This window comes from Sminthopsis crassicaudata, chromosome 3 (assembly GCF_048593235.1).
Source record: "Sminthopsis crassicaudata isolate SCR6 chromosome 3, ASM4859323v1, whole genome shotgun sequence".
NCBI classification, from domain to species: Eukaryota; Metazoa; Chordata; class Mammalia; order Dasyuromorphia; family Dasyuridae; genus Sminthopsis; species Sminthopsis crassicaudata.
The window spans coordinates 320,596,305-320,615,951 of NC_133619.1; the positions used below are offsets into that span (position 1 = coordinate 320,596,305).

General features: G+C 36.8%; 1 protein-coding gene across 46 annotated transcripts in view; it reads right to left on the reverse strand.

Annotated features, from left to right (window-relative positions):
* The window catches only part of ZBTB20 (zinc finger and BTB domain containing 20), a 1,031,727-nt gene that overhangs the window by 368,632 nt on the left and 643,448 nt on the right, over window positions 1-19,647 (reverse strand). Inside the window, exon 1 of one of the 46 annotated variants that reach the window (XM_074301284.1) lies at window positions 379-2,153. The exons of the other annotated variants lie outside the window; for them this stretch is intronic. The gene's annotated coding sequence lies outside the window, so the exon portion shown is untranslated. Of the gene's footprint in view, window positions 1-378; window positions 2,154-19,647 lie in introns of those variants that run through there. 46 annotated transcript variants of the gene reach the window in all.

Genomic DNA, 19,647 nt, shown 5'->3' on the forward strand with positions numbered 1-19,647 from the left:
AGAGAATTTTAGTCGTTCCTCACCCCACCCTCAAATTTTGTTGGGAAATTCATCTGAGATCCCAGTAGACAAACTAAACTGAGCAATTTCAGCAATGTCACTGTTCCAGGATTTCTTGCGGCGGCAGCTTATTAGTAAAATTTAATTTCTGCCTGTATCATTGCTGTATAATTCAGACATTTTCAGAAAGGAAGTTTGAAGAATGGGAGGGGGGAGGGAGAGAGGAAGGAAGAGAGAAAGAAGGGAGGACAAAGGAAAACTCCAAATGAATTGGAATGCCCGTAGCACCAATATGATAAAGCTAGATTCCTACACCCAGCCCGCCACTGCTGATGAGGGACTCAGTGGTACTCTGTACATGGTGTTAAGTCTACTTACCCTTTCTTCTGGGTCCCTACATTTACAGCTCATGCTGGACTGTACCGTAAGCAACAAGTGAAATGAGTTTGGTGATCTCATTCTAGTCTTTCGACTCTTGTCCACATCATTACACTACTGCACAGTTTGGCACAGTTCAGTATGAGTCAGCAGTCTCTGTACATGAAGGCCAAGGACTGGAATAGCAGGGGTGTTTTAGGTCAGAAAAAAAGTGAATCAGAAAAAAAAAAAAAAAGACAGCCTGGATAGAAGGGCTTGGCTGTGGAACAGTAGGGGATATCACAAGTCAAGATGATGTCACTCATCCACCCTCACATGAGATGTATAAGAGCTATAGGGCAAAAAATGAAGAGTACTTCCTAACTGATATGATGGGAATAGCTGGGAGCACCTCTGTCAAAGAAAAGGAAGGCACTGATAGGGTTTTGTAAAAGGTTCAGATCTTGATTGGTTTAAAAAAAAAAAAGGCATGTATTTACTTTTATGGTTTTCTGTAAAGATCTATTCGAACTGAATAAGGATAAATATTTATTTATTCATTTTTCTAGTATATTTGTATTGCTAACTCTCCCCTGCTCCCCAAATTGGATAAAAATACTTCCCTTTATCATTTTAATATATAAAAATATATTTTTTAAATCCAGAGTCCCATAGTGAGCAAAACTGTCTCAGAGTAGTTGACAAGATGCAATCATCTTTTAAAAAATTAGGTAGAAATTAAAAAACAGGCATGTTACAGTAGTACCTTGATAAAAATATTGTCCCAGGAAGCTGTTTCAATTTGGGATATTTATTATGCTAAAGAAATGTATTTGTCCCCCTTCAACTTCCCTCATCCCACACTTGCCAAATTTATCATACTTCAAAACCTTAAAAGGGACAACAGCTAAGCAATATATGATGACTTTCATTAGAGGGGAAAACTTGGTCCAATTGATCATAACAACCTAATTGATTAATTGTAGGTCTGATCATCTGTTGATGAATGCTGATACCCAGCAGTTATTATTATGCAATCTGAATCTCTATGATATCTCCCACAATTGTAGTCATTATTAATTTGAGGTTAGTTTAGTCTTTCAACTTGGCTTACTGTCTTTATAGAGTAGGAGTAGAGGAAAAGTGGGGACAGGATATTTTTTTATTAGAGTTGGTCAGTTGGTAAAATTTCATTTATTTCAGGTTGGCCCTTATTTCCAACTGTATGCTGACCCTTTTCTGAGCTTTCTCCTAGATATGATTATTTTTCATGCAAACTATTCCGTCTGTAGTTTTCATCATTATTTTCAGATTCTTTCATTTCAAACTGCTCTTTTTAGGGAAAAACAACAACAATTGTCTCTGTTTTCACCATTACTTCAATGGGGATAATATTAGCAGATCTCATGGTCCCCTTATGCTCATAGAATACTTTAAATTACTCAGTGCTTCCATGTAAGGGGAAAATTCACTTTCTAATCAATTTTCCATCCTATAGAATGAAGAGCAGCTCCATAAGGCCACATGTTAATAAGCCCTCCAAAGGTTTGAGTAGGGTTAGACAGTTCAAAGTCTAGCCTTGATAAAAGCAACCGAACTCTGTTGAGGGAACAGTGATGTTCCCTGGAGACTTTTAAGGGAATTTTCCTGAGGGAAAATTAAGGGAAAAATTAGGCTTATTTAAGTGATGAAAACCACACAGCAACATCATACCAACAAATCACCTAATGAAACCAATCACTTGTACATTGATTATCCAAATGATCCAAATACTTCAAATTTACTTTTTAAAAAATGAAGAAAAAAAAATCTTAGATCAAATATTAATTATTTTATTAGTGAAAGAATAGGGAAGGGAGATCAAAGACAGAGAGAGCTGCTCTTAGAACAGAAAGGAGTTCAAGTCCTGCCTCTGGCAACATACAACTTGTATGTCCCTGGGCAAGTCACTTAACTAGTCAAAGATTTAGGCAGCTCTCTTTATAAATTGAAGCCAACCCATATGGGTGCAAGGAATTTCCTCAGCCAGGGAGGCACTTCTGTGGATGGAATCACAAGGCCAGTCTCTACTCATACTCACTTTAGAATAAGTTAAGTCTTTATGCAAGGGTATTGATTGAGTCACAATAGGAAGATAATACAGACCTCTGAACTTTCCTCTCTGGCCTGTTACAACCCTTTAACCATATTGTTCCATGCTTATACTTCTGCCTTTAATTTCCCTAACAATGGATTTTGTATCGGTCAGTGACTTGGAGATATTTCTTTCTCCTCTCTTTCTCTTCTTCTCTTCTTCTCTTCTTCTCTTCTTCTCTTCTCTTCTCTTCTCTTCTCTTCTCTTCTCTTCTCTTCTCTTCTCTTCTCTTCTCTTCTCTTCTCTTCTCATCTCTTCTCTTCTCTTCTCTTCTCTTCTCTTCTCTTCTCTTCTCTTCTCTTCTCTTCTCTTCTCTTCTCTTCTCTTCTCTTCTCTTCTCTTCTCTTCCCTCCCTCCCTCCCTCCCTCCCTCTCTCTCTCTCTCTCTCTCTCTCTCTCTCTCTCTCTCTCTCTCTCTCTCTCTCTCTCTCTCTCGTCCTTAATCTTCCTCTCCTCTCATTTTTCTTTTTCTTCTGCCCTATGTATTTTGAGTCACATATACTAAAACACACAGACCCTTCAAATTTAAAAGAATTTAACCATAATGGTTTTCCAATATAGGGTGTTTAATGTTGCTCTGGCACCAAAGAAGTCCATAATACAGAAAAGGAGCAACGGGGCCAATTCCCAAATGAGAGAAAGCCTTTCCGAATAAGAGCCTCCAGATTTTCCAGTTTAGATAGTGCTAAAAAAAAAAAAAAAAAAAAAAAAAAAAAAAAAAAAAGGCTACTATCTCCCAGCTCCTTTTTCCAATCGATCCTGGTCATCATTACAGACACTTACAACTACAGATCTGAGGACGGGCATTGGCGCTGATGCAATTCTTGTTTCACCTCCATCATCAATGGCCAAGTGGGCTTTAGAATTGCACAGTAATAAGAGCCAGGAGGACAATCTGTCATTTATTTCCCTCCAAACTTTTTGAAATCTTCCATTTGTGCCTTGTTTCCCAGTTTTAATTTGGTAACTGGCATCTTTCAGCATTTCTTTTTACAAGTTACTAATAACTTCTGATGTAGGACCCATTTCTCTTCTCTTTTTTCACTGCTAAAGCTTTTAATATTTCATCTGCCTTCTAAATAGCAGCCTGCTTTGGAGAAAGGAAGGTTGTTGGTTTTTCCATAGGTTGTTGACATAATGGCTCTGGTAATTTGTTCTTTAGCATTCAGCTAGTTTGTTCATATTTAACTATGGGGAAATTCATCAATTGGCAGCAATTTTCTTTCATATACTATATGCATTGGGGAGGTCTCCTTAGAGATTGCTTCTTTAGATCTCTTTTGGGGAGATTGAGAGGCTAGAGAAAAGACATCAACCAGTAAATATGCTATGTTAGGCAATTAAGTGGCACAGTACACAGTACCCTAGGCCTGGAGTTCAAATCCAGCCTCAGAGATCTATTAGCTCTGGGACTCTGGGAAAATCACTTAACCTCTTTGGAGATAATAATAGTAGCTCCTATCTCCCAGAGTTGTTGTGAAGATCAAATAAGATAATAGTTGCAAAATGTTTATTATTAGCACAGTGCTTGGCACATAGAAACCACTCTATAAAATTTAGCTATTATCATCTAGCCATTATGTTCCAGATTCAAAAATAACTGGTTACTTTTAAGCTGCAGGGTTTCCATGGCTCAGGACACAAAAGTTTACATTACTAATTCTACAGTATTATTACATAACATATACCTTCAAATCAAAAAAAAAAACTATTGGGAGGTAGAGTATAGCTGGCATCCCATCACAGAATACATTTCCAATGAAATAAAATGGAATTTAAAGAACAACTTTGATCTGTAAAGGTTCCCAGAAGTAAAATATGAAAACCCCATTAGTACTTCCTCAATTCAAGACATACAATACAATTGCTATTTCTCAGAAAGTCTTGAGCATTTTATTAACAAGGCCTCTACTTGGGGAAATAATGTCAATGTTAATCCAAGTCACACAGAAATAAGTCACCACTCCCTTTGTCCTCATTTCCAAAGGAATCCAGATTGGTTTAGCACCCTTTCATAGGAATATTTGGTTATTCACAGATTCAGATGAACAACTCCACTTTGGTACATTCCACTTAGTGTGATTGGTTCATTTTTACTGCCTTGTTTGTGCAGGCAAACAGATTTGACCAGAAGTGAGGAGGCTGAGAGTTCACTAAAACAAAACAAAACAACAGGCACTCAGGCCACTTGTATTTGTGCCCCCAAGACTATATGAACAATAGCAATAACAAAGTACAATCCATATTCTTTCATTCACATTTTAGAAATTAAAAAATGGATATATAAAAGTGCTACATAATGACTTAAGAGCTATGTGATAGTGTTTCACATATGAGAGGCATTCACTCTGGTATAATACAAAGAACACTTAGACTTAGCAGTTAGAAAATCCCTGGGTTGCTGTCACCCATTTCCATCATTTCCCACTGTGACCATGTCACTTAACCTCTCTGGGCCTCAGTTTCCTTCCTCATTTATAAATTGGAAAGGTGGTATTATAAAGTTGAAAGAACACTGAATTGGAAGATAATAAACCTGGGTTCTGTCCCTAGCTTGACCATTAACGTAATGTGTAACTGAGGAAATTGCTTCCGCTTTCTCAGCTTTAGTTACCTAATATATAAAATAAGGAGATTAGATTAGATTATCTCTAAAATCCTTCTCAGTTCTAACATTCATTTTCTATATCTACATCACAGAGCTGCTATGAGAATAAAATGAGATAATGGAGATGACAGTGCTGTGTAACCCTAAATTATTAATATAATTATTTCTTTCCCAAAAAGAAAGATAACACAAGAAACTTGAAGCTATAAACAGAAAAACTGTTGGGGTGGGGAGCTTGCCTCAGTTTTAATATTTTCCTTCTCACTGTTTCTAAAAATCAATATTTATCTCCCCTGTAATTACTTACTTTCTTAGTTCCTTATCTGAACGATTTTATTTCATACAAGTAAATATGTATAACAGATGTTCTGTACTATGTCTGGTTTATCATTTCCATCTCATGAAAATTTACATATCTTTAATAGGACTAATGTAATTTCATTTTAATTTTCTTTCTCCCATGCTACATGTGTCAAGGCAACATTCTAAAAAATGCAGAAAATGAATCAACTTTGCTCTGCTCTGGAAAGCACTTACTGATCACTGGTAGTGCTATCCTTGGATGCATGACCATGATTGCAAGAACCTCAAAAATGTCCTTAGCTCTTCAAAATTTCTCCTCTAAATGAAATAATGCAAGTTTTTATATTCCTCCTAGAGCAGCAATTTTCAAATTTCTTGGTCTTAGGATCACTTTCAGCTCTTAAAAAATGTTGAGAATTCCCCAAAGAGTGTTTGTTTATGTGGATCATTTGTAGTAAAAATGCAAATATCTTAGTATTAATATGAAAATAGTTTTGACCATGGGTACCTCCAGGAGTACTTACATCACGTTTTGAGAACCATTATCATAGAGCATAAGTGACTGGTATAAAATACTTTTCTGAAAAGCAGCTTTTGATAAAGGAGAAGAAGGGAGAGAACATTTAGCACAATTAGATGCCAGAAGTGGAGATAAGGACACTGAAGTAGGGAGAAAGGCACATGAAAAGAATGGGTTAAAAAGTAGCATAAAAGTGGCACAGTGGATAGAGCAGTGGGCCTATGAATAGGACTGATTGGATGAAGTATTTCTCACTATTGAGTCACATGTTCCCTGTTTCTAGAAATGGGACCTTGGGGGAGGTCATTTACTCTCTGGAGGGATGAACTTTGAAAGTGGAGATACAGGAAGTTGCAGGAAGTGATGTGACCTGTGGGAGACAGCCAACATTGGTGACCATTGGGCAAGGATGGCTACATCCTTTTAGTCTATTCGATGAGAAGGCTTTTAGCAAAAAAGACAACACATGGTGGGAGTTGGGATGGTTCCCAGATGTGTGTCTGGGCCTCTCCCTGCAGGGATTAAATAAATGTTTTCTCTTTGTACCTGATGTATCTGATTAGTTAATTGGATTGGGAAGGGGATCTTGCACCCAAACCGTCCCACACACCTAGAATCAGGAAGACTCTTGAGTTCAAATGTTGCCTCAGACACACTAGTTGTGTGACCCTATCAGGCAAATCCCTTAACCCTGTTTGCCTCAGTTTCTTCTTTGTAAAATGACCTAGAAAAGGAAATGGCAAACTCCAGTATCTTTGCCAAGAAAATCCTACATGGATATACAGAGAATCAGACAGGACTGAAATAAGTAAGCAACAATAAAAAGTAGACAGGTAATATAAGGAGACTTGGCCCACTTCAAAGTTCTGTCAAAGGCAAATTAAATGGCACTATACAGGCTTAACATTTTGAAAACAACCTCCAAACCATTGGTTGTATATTCCTTCTACCCCAACTTCCCCACATGTGATTCAGGTTACATGCAAGCTGTCTTTGGGAGTTTCTTTTGTCTGTGAGTGTTATCTCCGATGACTGTGAAAGAATGAGACCTTGTGTAATGCCAAAGCATAAAATGAGGGGATGGCTTTTGGGTTAGTGAGCAACAGTGAAATGGACTAGCATGTCCATTCTATTTGATTGTGCCCTTGTATTCAGCTGGCTTTTCTCCTGTAACCCACTATACTTACCCTGTTGGTTGTTTTTACTAGCACGTGCCTTTTTAATCAGCCTTCCTGGGGTCTGTATTTGATTACGGCATTTGTGTTCTATTTTGATTCTATTGTACTGTGCCCTGTGGTGTTAGCAAGAAAGGTGTTATTTATAAAATGAAATTCTATTGTATTGCCACTTGGATTCAAAGAGGACATATAATATTAATATGTAATTTATTTAATAATATCTTGAATCTATTCAATTTCTCAATAAGAATGGAGACAAGAGGGAGGTAGGTGGTTCGGCCATCAGGTAATAGGACTTGTAGTGAGGATTAGTGATCACCTGAGCCATCTTTATCATAATTTAAAACTGGCACACATTCTTCCCCCCTCAGCATCAGGAATACATTCTAGAAGGAAACTACCTTTCTTTAGCCAGATTAGTATAGTGTGCATCTGTTTAAACATTGAAACATGCAGACCCCACATTTTTCATTGGCTTCTGATGGATGGTACTACTGAAATCAGACATGGATATGGTATTGTCACCATCTTCACTTTCTTTCCTTCAATCCCCTGTAACACTTCATCTGTTCCTCTCATTCTTAGCCCACTGTGCCCTATTGTTGTTATTTGTGTACATGCCATCTCCCCAAACAGACTAGAAGCTTTTTTAGGAAAGGCCATGTCCTATTCATCCAGTATCCTATGGAACCCAAAACACAAACCCTTGTACACAGTTGCTCACTGAAGGAAGAAATGTTAAAGGGAAGGGTAGGGGAAGAGAGGAAGAAAGAGAAAGACAGAGGCACAAATTTATAGAGTATTGCTTTCACAATTGACAAAAAAAGTGCTGCAAATTTTCTTTCTGTGTTCTATCTCTTAAAAATGGGCTGGGTGCATTCCAGAAACCAGGACAATAAGCTGAATTTCTAGGGTGATAAGCCTGGAAGGTTATTAGGATAAGTTTGAATGAAAGTACTTTACAATCTACTATGCATGGGACTAATTCCTTGTGGGATAGCTTAGTTCGGTCTCTAGCTCATTTTTTTTACCTTTGTCTTCAATTTTCATTTAAACCAATGACCTTGTGTTACTATTAGTCTCACCCACATGCCTTTACTGTCACTTCATATTCGATTTATGTGTTCCTTTGATTATTTTAAACCACCTACTCAAATTGAAATTTGGGTAAGAATAAGACAGGTCCAAGTGCTGAATATTTATCTCAGAAGTTGAATATTCTGTAGCTTGCTAAAAGAAGGTACAACAAAGAATAGGAATAATGGGTTAAGCTTCTCAGAGTCAGAGTTCCCAGGTTCTATTCTTGACTCACTGACTGACTCATTATACAATTTGGGTAGGTCACATAATCTCTGTGTGGCCTAGCTTGAGAATAACAATATTTGTCCTCTACCCATGCAATGATGAATGAGATTGCAATTGCTTACAGGTTTTAAAATATTAGGAATGAAAGTCATATACCTTAATTAAATAGCACCATGAAAGCCACAGCTCAGGTAGCTTCCATTGTTCTTAAAGCCCAAGAATGAGATAGTCTTATTTTAGAGAATAGGTCAAGTAGTATCACTATGGAGTGAGAAAAACCTGAATTTACATTTAGCCTCAGACTAGCTATGTGACATTGGGCAAGTCAGTTAGTCTCTGTCTCAATTTCCTCATCTGTAAAAACAAGGATAATAACATCTTCCTCTTAGGTTGGTATGAAGAGAAAATGAGGAAAGTATTTGTAAAGTGTATTGAAAGCTATAAAATTGTATGTAAATGCTAGTTATCACTACTATTATTGTCATTCACCCTACTTATGCCTGGTACTCCATCAGTAGAGAACCCATATCAGTTGAATTATTGAATCAGAATGTGAGCCAGATATGAACAAGGCCCAATTACCTTCACTGAATCAAGCAATCATTAAAGATATTTCAACTTGTTCAGATTGGTTAAGGGATTAGATCACATCCCATGGAGCCTGTATAAAACAGTAAAGTTGTTCAAAATTGAGGATATAAATGTCTGGTGAAAGTCTTAAGCCAAACTCCTGACAAGGACTGACTTGGGAAGTAAGGGGTTGAGGGAGTAATATAGGGTGAGAGGGAGGAAACTGAGCCTCAATTCCATCTCCTTTTCCACCCTTCTCACATTCTGAACAGAGAAGAATCTTGGGACGTATCAGGAAATCCAGGTATTCTGTACTTCACATAGATGCCCTAGTCCTCACATGGCTGATATCCTAGAATGGCTGATACAGTCAGTGTCTACATAAAGTCTGAGCACAAAAGGGACAGATTGAGCAGCTTTGTGACTATAAGGAGGCTCGAAGAATATCAACATCATGTTAAGGGAAATTTCATGACTATCCTACAAAGGAGAGAAAAGGATTTCCAAAACCAAAAATAAATAAAAATGCAAAAGCATTTAATTTAATTTAATTTAATTAATTTAAAGTTTTTAGCCTTCTAATCTTATCTTTTTAGACTCTCCAGACAACCTTACATTTTGTTTCTTTGTGTCATTAGAATTTCATCTTAAGAGCTTGTAGAATTTTAGGCCAAGAAATCCTTTATATCTCTTCTCTGAACCCAGTGAAATCTGCTCTCCCCAAATCCAGAGAACATATAAGACTTTGGCCACCTTGTCCAATTCTCTATTGAAAGTCTAGAGATGAAATGATCCATTGCCCCAAGCTTGCCACTGGTTTCATCCTAGAAACATGTTCTTTTTCTTTGATAAGAACTTCTATAGCAAGCCTTCTCTATCCCTTCTTCATTTTAGTATCTTTCCTCTGTTAATTATTTCCTCTCCATATTTGTGGATAGCTTGCTTAGACATACTTGTCTGCTTGTTGTTTCTCCCATTATTCTATGAATCTTTCTTTATATTCCTATCTACCTCTTAACTCAGTGCCTGGTCTTTAGAAGACATACATAAATACTTGATTGACTCACTTTCTCGGACTCAATGTAGTGGTAGTGAAGAAGAAACCCTAAAACTCTAAAAAAAATCCTTAAAGGAGAAAATTTCCTACGACTCTGCCTCAGGGAGGGGACTCCACCCCAAGAACAAACAGTTTCATCTTTGTTGTCAGGGTGGGGATGCTCAGTCCTGAAACCCATTGAATTAAATTCAAATTCTAACCCTGGCTGAAACCAGCCAGGAGCCAACCTGGGACTTCACCCACAGGCCCCTTTAGCTAAATCTCTCATTATAAAAGAGCCAAGCTGGAGTCCTCTCTTTGCAGAGGGTCTAAACATGGCAGCCTTATGCCTGACATGGACTCTCTCCTCACTGGAATCCTATTTCCAGTGCCCTTTTATATCTATCTTCACCTTTTACTAACTAGACTTTATTCCCAACTTCATAATAAACCACTGTCTGTTGAATACTCTTCTGTCTCAATTTTCATGACTCTTATCTGTCTGGATTCTTTTACTTCTTGTCTGACTGCCTCTTCTTAATCTACTTTGCTGAAATTTCATCCATGTCATGCCTTCTAATTGTAGGTATCTCCCAAAATTCTGTCCCAGGCTCTCTTCTCTTTCCTTTTTTCTCTACACTTGATCACTTGGTGACCATATCATCTCGAGAGGATTCAATTATTATCAGTAGATGATTTTCAGACGTATTTACCGAGCTATTCTCTTTCTTGGAGCAGCTCAGTGGTACAGTAGATAGAGTGATGGCCCTGTAGTCATGAGGACATGAGTTCAAATGCAATCTCAAACATTTGCTAACTCTGTGACTCTGGGCAAGTCACTTTATTTTCTTCATCCATAAAATGAGCTAGAGAAGAAAATGGTAAACCATTCCAGTATTTTTGCAAGAAAACCCCACATGACATCACAAATTGTAGGAAATGATTGAAACAACTAAACAAAGAAAGTAATAGAAAAAAATGTTAATGTTAAACTTTAAAGTCTGGTATATAGATACATTATCTCCCCTTTCTTCCCCCAAACGGGAAAAGTTTGATATTTCTTCAAAAGGAAACTATGAATTAACCAAGCTATAGAATCAGGTTCCCATTTCCCCCTGCTTTTCCTCTCTGACAAGTAGTTCCCAGAATATGGGTGGACGAACAATTCTGGGAATGTATAGAATAAACTGACCTAATCTATATCTACCCATCCATATATTGACAACATATATCTTAGGGTCAGCAATGTGTTGTTTCCCAGTTTTCCACTAATCTAACACCTGTTTTCCCAGTTAGTGGCAGATTGTTTTAATGAGTGATGCTTCTTAATATAGATATTTTTTTTAAACTAGTTTTTGCCTTTAAAATGTAAGGCCATATTCTCAGCCAACAAGGATGAGCCAGCAAGAGTGGGGGAAAGTAATATTGTGTCAGGGAACACACAAACACATACACACACACACACACACACACACACACACACACACATCTTATGATGCTTATGCTCAAGGTCTCACTTTTATGTCTCATATGGTGAGAGTGACACCTGCTTCTCATGATAAATGAATAATACTTTTTCTTTACACTTTAAGAGGTCTCTGAAAGTTATTGAGTGGGCTGCATAACCCTCCCCAAGCAGGTTGTTAAATATTTACCAGTACACCACTGAACCCTAGAGTTCACTTAATCTAGGGATAGGCAAATTATATCCTGAGAGACATATTCCCCCATTCTGGTTTTTGAACCACCAATGAAGTAAGAATTGTTTTTACATAATTAAATATAATAAAGCTTTATTTAAACATCTAAAAACCATTCAAAGCTGAGGCCACATAAAAACAAGCCAACTACTTCACTTTATAGACTAGGTAAAGAGAGAAAGTGATTGGTCAGATCTACCAATTAATAAGTGTAATAATATATCCTGATCTAGGGATTGGGAACTCCTTTTAGAGGATATAGAGACATTGTATTATTAGTGAATTAGCTAATTAGTGAATGCTGTTAGTAGATGCTAAGAATATAATTGGAGTTAGATGCCCTAAGTGTAGAATTTGGTGTAGACAGTACATTTGGCCCTTTGAGACCCCAGTTTTCTCACTTGCAAATGAAAAAGCCTTTCACTACCCTTTGAGCTACAAATCTATGAAAAAATCTAAGGAAAATGTGGCTCATATTATAAAAACTGTTCAATGCAGGTTTGATATCTTTGTTCAGAGATCATGGACCTATGGTGCCAAAGTAAAAAAAAAAATTCCCTAAACATTAAGTGCCAACCAACTATGTGCCAGGCATTCTGTTAAGGGCTGGGGATAACAAAAAAAAAGGGGGGGGTGGGGGCAAAAAACAGACCTTGCCTTCTAGGAGCTTGCAGTCAAATGAGGGAAACAACATGTAAACATATGCAAATATATACAAAGCAAGCTATATGAAGGATAAACAAGAAATAATTTAACACAAGGAAAGCACTAGAATTAAGAGGATTTGGGGAAGGCTTCTTGTAAAAACTGAGATTTTAGTTGGGATTTATAAGAAGCCAGTAGTCAAGCAGAAGGAGAGCATTCCAAGCATGAGAGACAGCCAGAAAACATTGATCACAGAAAATTGGAAAGATAGATAGCTAGATTAGTTATGAAGAGACAAGAGGCAGTTGCAAACAGGTGACCAAAGAGAAGAGAAGGCAGATAGAGTAAGGAAGCCTGGAAGGGTTATTTGGTTATTGGTATATTCTTTTTTGTATTAGAAATTCAATGTTAAGAGGGGTAGCTCTAAATCAAGATAACCCTCAAGAAAGGGCTAATCCAAATCATATGGATAATAAAAGCCTTAGAGTAGCATTTAATCTAAAATCATCATTTTTATACATTAAAAAAATCAGATTCATTAGGCATTTCTTATACATAATGAATTTACCACTTAGATGCATGTAGCAAGGTACAGATTTGCATGTGAATAATAATAGATTACATATTTATAGCACTTTAAAGTTAGAAGATGTGGGTTTGAATCTTGACTTTGCTATCTGCTTGGACAAGAGCAGGGGGGTAAATGTTTAACAACTATTTTGCTAGAAGTGCTCTCTCTCTCTCTCTCTCTCTCTCTCTCTCTCTCTCTCTCTCTCTCTCTCTCTCTCTCTCTCTCTCTCTCTCTCTCTCTCTCTCTCTCTCTCCTCTCCCCCAACCTGTGCCAACACATCGTAAAGTTTAATCTGTATTATTAACATTTTCTTTATTACATTCTTAAATCTAGACAACTAACAACACAATAATCAATTCTTGATTTGTAAATCTGGTGTATTTTTAAGATATAAATGCTCATACTGAAAACCGATGTACTATTGTTGAAGAAAAAAAAACAAAACAAAAAACATTAACCAACAGCTCGAGCTGGCTCCAGCACAGCCCTGGAAAGAGCTTCCTTTCTCTATGACTTTTTTAATCTATAAAGTGAGAGAATTGGAGTAATGCTCTCCAAGGTCCCTTCCAGCTCTAAATATATGATCCTGTGATTCAAAGGGGATAGTGAAAGTGACATTTGAGTTTAAAATAGGAAACCATATAAACAGAAACTATTATAACCTGTCCTTCAGTTTCCATTCACAATAACAACAAATTTTAAATTGCTTTCCAAAACACAAAGAAAAAAATCTTTTCAGTGAGAGGCAGCACATTAGATGGAGTCTCACAAAGATTAATGTTTTAAGCAGGAAAATGCTATTAGCAATGTTTCTGTTAAATCCACAGAAGTATGAAGAAGACATGCTAGGCAGTACCAGCTCCTTTAAAAATACAAAGTGAGGAAACAGTACTTGTCAAATGCCAGTGGGAACAAGACATTTTCTCTGCCCCTTAGGTGGCTGCATGACTGTGACTCACCCAAAGGCCCTAGACTACTTCATGTGCCAATTAGCTCCCTAAATCTTTTACCTGAGGTCTGAACCCAAAAGTGAAGAAGTTATTACAACATTTGCTTTTAAGACTCCATCAGCTGGGACAAAAGCTTTTTGTTTTGTTTTGTTTTTTCCAACCTTGCCCAATATTACAAGTAACGTTGGGTAGTTAAGGAGAGAAGAAAGTGGCTGATGGGGTCACTTTAGGATAGTGATCTTAAATATAAGGTGTAATTTAATCAGTAGCCAGAGTATTCATAGCAGGAGGTTGGGGAAAATGGCTCAAAATTCCTGAACTTAGTTAGGATCTTGGTAGGCAGCTTTCTGCAGCACTGATTGCTGGGTAGGGTTCTGTCAGAGATTTGACAAACAAAGGGCTACATTTTGTAACCCATCTTGTATCCTTTTATGAACAGCTCCACAACAGTTTCATTAGTTTTTTGTTTGTTTTGTGTTCCCCTGACTTTCTCCAAGTCATTTTACCATTTCCAAGCTCTCAGAGGTCCAAAAAGGAATCTTTCTACCTAAAACATAATTTGAAAATTGTGTCTGTGTCTGTGTGTAAAGGAGTTATGGGGATGTTACTAGCTGGAGGGGGCAGGGAAAATCAGGTGAACATATTCTTAGTGAAGTCAGGAACCAAAGTATTCACTTGTACTCATTTGAAAACTGCCTTGCCTGAATTAGGTTGGAGTGAAGAGAAGTTCATAAAAGATTTAGTTTTTAATTCTTTTTTTCACTTACATCTAATACCTTTGGATCTCACAGAAAAATGATTCCTCAGAAAGCTGAAGAAATTTGGCTGGCATCCTGTGGTCTCCTTTTTAGTGAGCCATTTTAAAATCCTGAGAGAAGGAAGCAAGTAACATGGTTGTACACCTTCTCTTGTGAAAAATCACCCACTCACTTTACTTTAAGCAAGATCCATTTTCAGGACTGCTTCTGCAAACCTTCTAAGATTAAACAGAGCTGAATGCTATTAAATAGTTAGCTCTTGGACATGGGAATAGATTTTTTAAGCAGCTTTACTCCTTTATCAATGACTAATTTATGAAACTTCCAGTGCATTATTTTATATTGGTAAATTGCATTTTTTTTAGGACCCACTTTTTTAAACAGTTTTATTTTTGTAGCATTTCAGATTTTGGTTATCACATTCCTAACTCAGGGACTTGTGACAGTCAGATTTTACTTGAGGATACTGTATATGACACTTGGTTGAGGGAGGAGAGACATAAAGGATTACAGCTATTTATTTCATCTGAGTCAGTGGTCTCTGAAAATTCTGGAGGAAAGTCTTGGCATGGGGATATGCAGCAGGGGGCACTCTTCCTCCTAATTTGGAATTGAACTCGTACCCATAAGTGGACCATGTTGTGGACAATATATAGGTATGAGGCATCTAGTGGTAATCTGCAAAGCTCCTAATAAAAAAACTATTGAATCCATCTGCTTTATAATTACATGCCATAGGGTTTCATTTGCAACTATATTATATTATATCACATGAGCTGGTTTAAAATTTAGAGATTAGTGTTTTAGGCTTCTGCCTAGGTGGGAGTTCAATGTTACATTTGTAACTATGTCCTATGAGCTAAAAATAAGATACCACTTACAAAGTCCTGGAATGCTTATGCTGGCTGGGATGTTTAGAGATTACTTGTCCAATTTACTCATTTTACATATGAGGAAATTGAGAACCATGGGAATGAAGTGACATGCCCAGGGTCACATAATTAGTTGGAGAAACTGGTTGCAAGATTTAATGTACATTAGCAATCATAAAGATAATTGCTTGTCTTTAAGTAGAATAGAGACTGGACCCAGGATTTCATTGATATTAGGAATAGATGGTTCCTGCTTTAAAGAAAGAGGAGAACCTCCTCTGAAATCTGGGAATTGCCTAGTACATCAGTCTTGCCTCGATGTGGTATACAGAAGTTGTGTCTTGCCTGTGATCACACCAGTAGCACTTGTCTAAGGCTAGATTTGAACTCAGGTCTTCCTGACTCCAGGTTGAATGATTTATCCACTCTGCAACCTACTACTAAGCCACTATCTATAGAGGATTTGTTTGTTTCTTTGTTTTGGTATTTTTGCCTTTGTGTGGTACATAATCTACCCAATAAATTTCAGAGATCTCTCAAGTTACAAAGAAAAAGTTTTATTTGTTTCTCATGAGAAGCAAGTGTCACTCTAACCATACATGAGGTGAAAGTGATGCCCTTGAGCATAAGCATCATAAGCAATATATGTTCCCTGATGCAATATCACCCCTCTCCCATCTCCCTTACTGGATCATTCTCATTGGCTGAAAATGTGCCCTTATATTCTAAGCACCAAAGCTATTTTTTAAAAAACTGTATTAGGAAGCATCAATCATTAAAACAATCTGATGGGAAAATAGGTGTTAAATCAGTGGGAAACAAGGAAATAACACATAAATTTGAATATAAGCAAAGACATATCTTTTGCTGACCCTGAGGTAGGTGTTCTCAATGTATAGGATGGGTAGATATATACATTCCTACAATTGTTCTGCCCACCTGGGAATTACTTGTCTGGGAGGAAAGGCAGGGAAAACAGGAACCTGATCCTATAGCTTGGTTAATTTATAGTTTCCTTTTGAAGAAATATCAAACTTTTCCCATTCACCTTCTTATGTTTCAGGGTTTTGAACCAGGAAGAAGAAGGGAACAACACAGTCATTTATCTAACCTTGCTATACCAACATGAGCATTATTTTTGTTAATGAACTACCTAGATATCATGCAACCTGTAAATATTTTAACCTGCCTTAGACTCAGCACAAAACTGCTGGCTTATTTTCAAGGACCTTCACAAGGGAATTTATAGCTTGCAGAGACTAACAGAAGAAAGACAAAAGATTCGTTTCATCAAAATCAGCAAGTACAAAGCTGCCATTTTTATTTCTAGAGCTCTAGAACCCTCTGTGGCTCCCATAGCAGGGAGAAGATATAGAGATTTCTAAGAAAAATGGCATCTTCTGGGAGTTTGGGAGCAAAGGAATTTTATCTTCATTCTCTTCCCTGTTTCTTTGATAATGTTGTATTATCCCAGTTGGGTTTTTTCCTTTTTCTTTTTCACTTTGAACAGTTTTAACTTCCTCCCTGTGCTGCCCCCTATTGAAAAAACTATCTAAAGCTACACAACACCAACAACTGATTGGAAAGTGTTACCCAGTAGTTTCCTCTATTAAAAAGTCAATCCAATGATCTAAATTATTTATTCACTGAACTGGTTGAATCGGCTAGTTATTTGGGGCATTTTGTTCACTGTTTAAAGTTCATTTTATGTACTGTTTTAAACTGACAGTAGGAAAGTCTAAATGAAATGCTTGCAAATAAGTAAATAAACAAATAGAAAATATATTGCATAATGAATTCTATTCTACTTGATTCATATTGGTGCCCCTTGAAGGATCAAAAATTTTTCAGTAATGTCTTTTTGCATTTGAGTTTTTTGGTTCTAAGCAATTATAACAATCCACATTTTCCCCTTATCTATTAGGGGAAAGTAAATGTAAAATGGGGGAAAATAATAGCACCTGTCTCAGATGGCTGTTGTGAGGACCCAATGAGATGATATTTGAAAAATTGCTTAGCACTGTGTCTAGCCTTCTCAATGCCAGTTCTATGTATTTACTTTCTAGTGAACTAAGGTCTGAAAAGGGGTGGTAACCTAGAGCAGGGCTTCTTAAACTTTTTCCACTTGTGACATCTTTTTGAATTAAGAAAATTTTATGTGACTGCAGGTATATAAGTACATAAATTAGGTACACAAGTCAAATATTTACTGATAATATGGGGTTATGAACCACATGTTAAAAGGTTAGGACCTAAAAGACATTAAGAACACCAAAAAGCCCAATGCTTGGTGGGAGTGAAAGGTAGTAGGCTCACACCTCACACATTATTGTTCATTTGGGTCTTCTTTGAAAATGCAAATACTTTTGGAGTCCGAAAGAATACTCAATGTCACCTTACTTTGATCAGATAATCAAATCTACATATAACTTCTAAAACTTTTTTAGGTAATGGATCTCTTTGGTAGTCTCGTGAAATCTATGGAAACCTTTTCAAAATAGAATAACAAAGGAGTCCAATTTTACTGAAATATCATTACACATTGAAATATGTCACACATTATATACATATAATTATCTTACATGTGATATATATAAATACACACATATATAATTTATCTATGCATATCTAATTCCATGTATCCCTACCTATATATACATACATACAAATATATAATACATATAACATGTTTCCCAGGTTAAGAACTCCTAGCTTAAATCAGTGCTTAGGGAAAGAATGTTGCTTGGATGACAACAGGGAAAAGGGCATAATAGGTAGAGAACTCCTCAATTCAGGAATACCTGAGTTCAAGTCTCATCTTTGAAACCAGGAAAATTATTCAACATCTGTTGCTCAGGAAACTTCTCTAAGATTAAAAATTGGACAGAAATAACAAACATGCATTGACAGAAATTTACCCATCTGGAAGTTCCTTGTATCAAAGAAATCACAAATCACATCTTTATCCCAATAAGGATAAAGTGCAATAAGGATGGAATACTATATTTGTGATAGCTAGGGTAAGAGGTTACTGGGTGTATATAGAAGGAAAAATAAAGCACTGAGGGAAGGGTCAGGAAGGAAGAAAAGGGAGAAAGACAAATTTTGTCTATTTTGCATTTTTTTCCCTCAAAGTGATTACATCACCCTGTGTGCCAGTGAAAATTGTTGCCATAGATAGCTGATGCTTGAGGCAAACTATTTTGAGCTGTTTGGAAGCCTATAAACCTTTTCTTTCCCCAGATCATCTTCTAAGTCTTGATGTTGTCTCTCTATTTCAACTCAAGTCTCTTTCTTTCTTTCTTTCTCTCTCTCTCTCTCTTTTTTTTTTTTTTTTGGCTGAGGCAATTGGGGTTAAGTGACTTGCCCAGGATCACATATCTAGGAATTGTTGAGTGTCTGAGACCATATTTGAACTCAGATCTTCCTGACTTCAGGGCTGGTGCTTCAAGTCTCTTTCTGTTGAAACCTTGTCCCTCCTATGGACTGGGAAAATGTAGAATGAAGAAATTTATGCATAATTGATCTGTGCCTTTTTTCTCCCTCTGCATAAGCATTTTTATAGTACAATAATCATAAAGATGTGTCTATTCTCAGACTCTTTTGTAATGCCTCCAAAGACTTTCCTTGACATCTTTCTGCATAATACACTTTTAAGTTTAATATTCATTACTGATATTTTCTACATAACTTTTATAAATCCAGACAATCAACAAAACAATTAGTCAAGACCAAATTTGTAGCATTTCTGAAGTATGTAAATGTTCACACTGAAAACTTAATAATCAACTCTCAAAAGCCTGTTTGATCTGGTTTGGGCATATCCTACCTGGAAAGAACCAGGTAAAGCACCAGAAAGCCTTAACTGGATAAATGCATCACCCCGTAGTTTTTGTAAACATCCCATATTGGTGTGGTACTATGAAAAAAAGCAGGGTTTAGAGTTAATGGGCATGGCTTAATGTCTTAGTTCAAACATTTATTCCCTGTGTGATCCTGTGTGTGAGTGTGTGTGTGTGTGTGTGTGTGTGTGTGTGTGTGTGTGTATGTGTGTAAAATTTACCTCATTTCTCTTGTTTACTGTAAAATGTAAAATGAAGAGTTTAGATGCCCAAAGTTAATTCTTGCTTTAAAAGGACAA